Raw genomic sequence first — 7,097 nt, 5'->3', positions numbered from 1 at the left:
TCCTGCATCATTCTAGCATTCATACAATTTACAGTACTTTTGCAAATAGTCCTTAAATTTCTTCCAGTCCTCTTCCACTGTCTCTTCTCCCAGGTCTCGGATTCTGTCAGTCATTTCTGCCAATTCCATGCAGTCTATCAGTTGCATCTGCCATTCTTCCAGAGTGGGCAAATCTTCTGTCTTCCAGTGTTTTGCAATAAGTATTCACTTGGATTTTATTGCATTAGCCGTGTGGCCATAGCATGATATACATTGAAATAACAACATAAGATGGGGGTGGGGAGGTAAAGGTAGATATCGTCCTGGGCGATTACTTAAAGAAAGAAAAAAAAACTGCTGAGGCTGGAGGAGGACCGTTAAAGGGTCCTTCAGCTCCTCAGATTTGTCCTAACTCGATTGTCCTTGTACAATACCGCTACTTGGAACTTTGTTCGATTGTGCGGCATGTCGACTGCAGCTGTGGTGTTAAGGAAGAAGTTAGTGCCGCTTTCCTCTTCATCACACTAAGCAGGAAGTTAGCTGTCATCTCGGTAATCCAACAATCAGAATCCTGCAAAAAGAGGGACACTATCCAAGGCTGGATTGGGAGATGAAGCTTATTCACGAGGGGAGTTAAAAACCGAGATCTTTCATCTGTCCAGTTGGGACAGAAGAGCATTACATGTTCCATAGTCTCCAGGGACGTGTCATTACAGGTGCATGCTCTATTTGCGATGGGAACTCTGGAATAACGACCCGACAGAACTGCTGTAGGAAAACAGTTGAGACGGGCACAGGTAAAGGCCCTTCGCTTAGCCTCTGAAGAAATTGTAAAGCAGTATAGAGGGATCCCTTCAGGAGGAGGAATAGCTAGGGCTAGGCCTGAACACGGTCCTCTTGCATAGGAAGCTGTGTTAGAGAAGTCAAGTTGCTGTAGTTTCTTTTTAATTAGAGGTAGGGCCGCCGGGCTGATACACTCTAAGTTAAGAACAGTTTTACAATTCAAATTGAGAAGAGAGCGGAATTTGAGGTTAATTGTAGTTTTCCAAGGGGAATTATGAATGTCTCTTAGGATCAGATTGGAAAAACCACCTCTAATTCGAGCATCCGATGCTAATAGGTGGAAGCTATAGGAAATGGCTCGGCTCCATGCTCGTTTAACAATTGAGGGCTGGGCGAACTCGAGTCGTAGGGCTGCACCTGAGACTCATCTCGGGACGCCGGAAAGAGATCTCAGAAACATATGAAGTGGGCGATCCAAGTTACCTGATATTGCTGTAGTCCATACTTCGCATCCATATAATAATTTAGGGACAACTTTGGCATTAAATATTTGAATTGCTGCTGGAAGGTGTTTGCCGCCCTTCTGGTGGTAAAATCGGACAATGGTGTTAGAGGTCGTGGTTGCAGCGAGAAAGGCAGATTGTAGATGGGTGGACCAGGAGAGATTATAAATGAATAGATATTTGATAGATGAATAGATATAAATGAATAGATATAAATGAATAGATATTTAAAGGCTTTTACCTTTTCTAAGTAGCCACCTGTGATCTTAAGCGGCTCCAACTTGAGTTTGCGGGAACGAGTGAAGTGGAGGACTTTCGATTTTTTATAATTAATATTAAGAGCTTCCGCCTTACAATAAGCGATAAATGCATTAACTGCATTTGCTAGGTCCGCAGCTGTTCTGGATAAGATGATGGCATCATCAGCATAGAAAAGGGAAGCGACGGGGTGGCCTGCTAAGTGAGGAGGATACTTAGATGCTAGCTTCAAAGTGAAAATTGCATCATGAAGATAAAGATTAAACAGTAAAGGGGCCAAGAGACAACCTTGTCGGACGCCCTTGGCCGTTGGAAATGGAGTAGTGAGGGAGCCGTTGGGACCACTTCGGACGCGAGCTGTGGTGTTTGAATAAAGGGAAATAATTAGGGAGAAGAGGTGCGGATCAATTCCCAGATGGGCAAGTTTGGACCATAATCTCTGCCTAGGAATGGAATCAAAGGCGGCCTCCAGGTCCATGAAAGCGGCAAATAGGTGGCCTTGCCTTGGAGCAGTGTATTTACTGGCAAGGTGATAGAGAGTTAGACAATGGTCCATGGTTGACGCTGACTTTCGGAAACCAATCTGTTCTAGCGGTAGAATGTTCCTCTCCTGGACCCATGAGAGAAGTTCCTCCAGTAAAACAGCGGCAAATATTTTCCCCGGGATGGATAATAAACTGATGGGGCGATAGTTCCTTGGGATGTTTGGCTGGCCGCCTTTGAAGATCGGAACTATTATAGCTTCTCTCCAGGAGTCGGGGATGTCTAGGGCAGAGGAGATAGCGGTGAATACAGGAGTCAGGTGTTCGCTCCACCAAAGAGGATCAGTCAGGAAAAGGTCCAACGGGACCATGTCTGGGCCGGGGGCCTTATTCCTTCGCATTGACATTATGATGTTGAAAATGCGAGTTGAGGTAAAGTTTATTGAGGAAGTGGGACTAAGAGAACAGGAACAGAGGTCCGACGGGGACTGAAGGAGATCTGTAAGATGATTTGGAGAAGCGAAACTGGTTGAATAATAGGCAATCCATTCACCAGCGGAAATCTGGGTAGCTGGATTGAATGGTGCCGAAGGTCTAACTAAGCGCCAGAAGGAGCGGGAGTCATGCCTCTCTACAGCCGAACGAAGAGTGGACCAAGCCTCAAAGATGTGCTGCTGCTTCTTGCAATGAATCATGTTTCTGTATGTCCTTTTAATCTCTATGAGCTTTGCACGGGTTTGGGGGTCGTTGGAAAATTTGATGATTCTGACCATTTTCCTAATTCGCCTTCTTAGGGCTTTACATTCCTTGTCAAACCAAGGCGATTCAGAGAAAAGGCGTTGGTGAGTAGGCGAGGTGGTGGTTATGTAAGTTGCTGAGAAAGCATCAAGCAATTTCCGGTATTGATCAGCAGGCAGGATTGGATCAGAGGGAGCTGCAGACATATCAAATGATTTTTGTATGTCCAGGGCAAGAGAGGAGCTGAGGCTTGTCCATTTCTTTGTTTTGTATACAGGGTGGCTTTGTACCATGGTTCTATAGTTTGAGGGGACTGAAAGTGGCTCTATTAGGTTTAACAATAGAGTCAATGGAAGGTGGTCACCACCAAAATATTCAGCCACTTCCATTTTTGTAGAAATTGAAAATAGCTCCGGCGTCAATAAAATGTAGTCGACAACACTGGTTCCCCGGGAAGTAATACACGTTAATTGCTGCAAGGACAGGGGAGTAATGTTACCATTCACGATGCAGAGATCGTTTTCCATGGCCAATTGGGCCATCAGTCTCCCCTACGCGTTTGTTATAGGATCAAGAGAACATCTGTTTCCCCAGGGGGGGCTGCAGGGGATTGTCCAGGAGTGCTGCAGGAGATACTATATCATCGTCGTTGGGACCTATTCTTGCATTAAAGTCGCCTAAGAGGATTTGAGGAAGTCCTGGGTTAGTTGTTTGAAGATCATGGAGCCAAGACGAAAGTTCAGACCACCTTTCATTGCGGTCGAAATCATTAATTACTGGGGGCAGATATACTGTAGTTATCAACCATGGGCTTTTGGTCTTTGGGAGGTGGATCTTTATAGTGAGAAAGTAAGGGGAAGATTTAATTTCCTCGCAAGTAGTGAGAAATAAGCTGGTTGAAATAAGACAGGCGAGGCCAACTTGGGGGCGACCCCTGTTGGTTAGTTTACGAGCACAGGAACTAAAGGAGCAATAATTTGGGAGAGCGATACTTTGTTGGGACCGGGTCTCTTGGAGGCACACAATGTCGAAAGAAGAGATGAAATTCATTGCTTCAGGATCCATTTGCTTTGTCGCCCAGCCGTTAACATTCCAGGAGACAATTTTAAGGCTCTGGGATGGGTTGGGTGCGTCTTTCAAGGAAAGAACTGCTTTTGCTTGATTTGTGAGTGAGGATTGAATCTGTTCATATCTAATGATGTCGGGTTTCCGCGGAGATAGGGAGCCGGCTGGTGTTTGTCTCTGGTCTGATCTTTATCAGTTATTTCCCAAGGTGCTTTTAGGGATTACTTTTTTATGAGCCGGCCCATTGCTCTCCATACATGGCAAACTAGCCAAGTGTTCTATAGTTTCGGCTGTTAACTGTTGAATACTGACATTAGTGGTCACCAGGCCTTTGAAGTGTGTTATCTCTTTCCGTAGGTATTTTTCCGGTACCTGATTGTGGCCTAATTCTGCCTCGTCTAGGTACCTCAACTTGTCCCAAGAGCCTGGTGAGTTCACCTTCAGGATGGTTCTCCTTATTGGAGGTGGTGTAGTGTTCTCTTCAGTGTGCTGGGCTTCCTTAATTGGGGGTAGGTTAATCTCAGCCATTGTCTGAAGGTAACATGGCCGACAGGCCGCTGGGTTTTGTTCTTGTATAGAGTTCAAATTATAGGAAGTCTGGTCCTTTTTGTGGGCGTCCACATTGATTTCCTTGTTTATATCTCTCCCAGCCAGCTTAACTCTTAGCATATCCAATCTTTCTAATATCTCAGCTTGTATTGGAGATGGAAAATGGCGAAATTGCCTAATTAAGGTATTTTCTTCCACGGAGAAAAGATTCTCATCTTCATTCTCTTGATGCGGGTGGGCATCTTTCCTTTTTAGTTTTTGAGGCTCTCAATTCTGGAGACCAGGCCGGGTTTGGGGAGGTTGTTTCTCCTTACTAGGGTTTGCGTGCTTGGCTTCCAGAAGGGGATTCAGTGGTGCCTTGTTTTCAAAAAATCTGAGAATTTTTATCTGGGCCTTTAAGAATATATATCTTGATCTGTAGATAAACTTGGCCAGGTTCTGGTCTCTGAATGTGATCATTGCTCTCATTGAACAACCATCATGATGCAAGTAATCTACAGAAATAATGTCATATGGCTTTACTACTCCTGGCAGTATATCATTCAGAATGTTCAAAGAGCTCATTCTTCGATCTTTCCCTGTAAGGAAGCCCTTTGATTTTGGAAAGTTTGTAAATACCAATTTTTGGTGATTTAAAATCAGGTTCCAACATCTTACCTGGGTAGAGGTTTGCCCATTTTGTATAGTGTTGTCATCGCGATTGGGCATTGCATCGTCCCCATTTCCCGATTTGCTAAGTGGTTTGCTGCCTTCATTGTTAGGGACCACTTCTCCCCCAGAATCTGGCTCACTGAGTGAACTGTTACCAGAGCTCTGGGACGTTGCTTCCGTCCTCCCATTTAGTTCTAAACTCTGGTTCAGAGATGCCACCTTAGCCATTAGCTTTGGCGATGGCTTCTTTTTCCCCTTCCTGCCTTTCTCTTTTTTGTCTCGTGCAGCAGATTTATTTGAGTCCAATGGGAGTAGATTAAATAATTTCTGCCATTGTTTATGTCGGCTTATCTTTATTTTCCTTGTTGTTTTAATGTTCTTAGTTTTCTTTCCCTGGGCTTTTGATCTATTTTTTTTGCAATTTCTTGGTTGTTACTGCTTGTCTCATCTTCACTAGTTCATCAGAGTTATGCACAAGTTCATCTGGTTTACGCACTTGGGGGGCATCAGTTACTGTTGTCTCTTTTGGTTGGGGAATAAAATTTTCCACAAGGGTCAGCAATAACCCATTTGTTATTGTCAAGTAATTTTTTATGTTGGAAAGGTCTGTATTTATATCCTAGAAATGGGCCTGAAAATGGCCATCACTCAGTTCAGTTTGAGTATGTTTGGAAGTGGGCGCCTGGTCTTGGTGGCATGTTGTTAATTCTGCCAGGGGCCGCTGATTATAGACGACTGAAATATTTTCCTCAAGTTTTTCAGCTAGAACTAGCTCTTGCGCCAGGCTTCTTGGGGAATTTGTGTTTCCAGAGTTTTGTTGAAGCTCTTTGAAGTAATGTGACCGGTCAAGATAAGTAAGAGGGGGAGGAGTGACTTCGTCAACTATTGGTTCAATTTGTTCACTCATGCATTCCTCCCTCTTGGGGAAGTAATTTATAATTTTACTTTGTCTCTTTCCAGGTCCCGGGGGGCTAAGTGGCGTATCTGGCAAGATACCCAACTCCTTACATATCTTTCTAGTGAGGACCATGTTGGGTAGTTGTCTTCCTATTAGAAAGCCAGTTGTCCCCCAGTGCTTCTGCCTAATTAGCAGAGCCAATGGATGAATAGGGGTGTATCTGCAGCTTTCTCCTGCTTAGCTCATCAGCGAGCACTGATTCTCAATATGTTTCTTTGGTGGAGCTGGGAGAGGGAGGAAGGGAGGAAGGCTTGAGAGCTCTTCCGTCAGCTCCCAGTGTCCTTTTTGTTGATGAAAGCTGATAGAAGCTGAGGATTAATTAATATAAGGTGAAGGGTGGTAATTATTTTCCAAGCCGAGCCTCTTTATCAGTCTGATTTGCTGAAGACGGTCTTACTCACACAGACAGAACTCAGACGGGACTCGAAAAGGACTTGTTTCAACCCTTTTTTCGGTGTTTCCGATCACCCACCTTGTTTTTTTCCTTTCCAGTGACGGGGGGTCCCTTCACGGCAGGGGAGTAAGGCCAGACCTCTTCCCTTCCCCACTCACTCGTTTCAGAAGATTACTCAGCTCCACAGCACTAAATGCACAGCGGGGGGTGCGGCAAGGCAGCAAGGCTAAAGCACGAAGCAGGTGATAAAACAATAAGGCAATAAAAGCCCAGAGGAGTTAAAAAAGAAAAAAAAACTACTTAGAACTACTTGAAACTTAGTCTAAAGCAATAAAAACAATAAAAGCCCAGAGGGGGTTAAAATAACTACTTAAAACTACTTAAGACTTAATCTAAGGGCAGACGAAGTTAACTAGGCTGCTACCTTTCGTCGCCATCTTGTGGTTTGCGATAAGTATTCTTGCAGCTGTTGTCGCATACATAAAAAAAGTTCTATCCTTCTTTGGCACTCTCTGGCCGACAATGCCCAAAAGGAAGGCCTCTGGTTTCTTAAGGAAGATATATTTAAATACATTTTTTAGTTCATTATAGATCATTTCCCAGAAGGCCTTAACCCTTGGGCATGTCCACCAAAGGTGAAAGAATGTTCCTTCAGTTTCATTGCATTTCCAACACTTATTGTCTGGCAAATGATATATTTTTGCAAGCTTGACTGGGGTCATGTACCACCTGTAAAT

The 7,097-nt window shown here is 44.2% G+C and overlaps 1 long non-coding RNA gene across 1 annotated transcript; it reads right to left on the bottom strand.

Moving 5' to 3' along the window:
• Positions 1–214: 214 nt before the first annotated feature.
• Positions 215–6,801, bottom strand: LOC310697755. Its single transcript, XR_014521197.1, has 2 exons — positions 6,435–6,801; positions 215–6,190 (listed from the first exon to the last, which is right to left on the bottom strand). It is a non-coding gene; the product is annotated as an uncharacterized lncRNA (long non-coding RNA).
• Between the last annotated feature and the right edge of the window lie 296 nt (positions 6,802–7,097).

This window comes from Podarcis liolepis (assembly GCF_965112155.1).
Source record: "Podarcis liolepis genome assembly, chromosome: W".
Lineage (NCBI taxonomy): Eukaryota > Metazoa > Chordata > Lepidosauria > Squamata > Lacertidae > Podarcis > Podarcis liolepis.
Note: the sequence above shows the minus strand (reverse complement) of the source record. Positions and strands in the feature narration are given on the sequence as shown.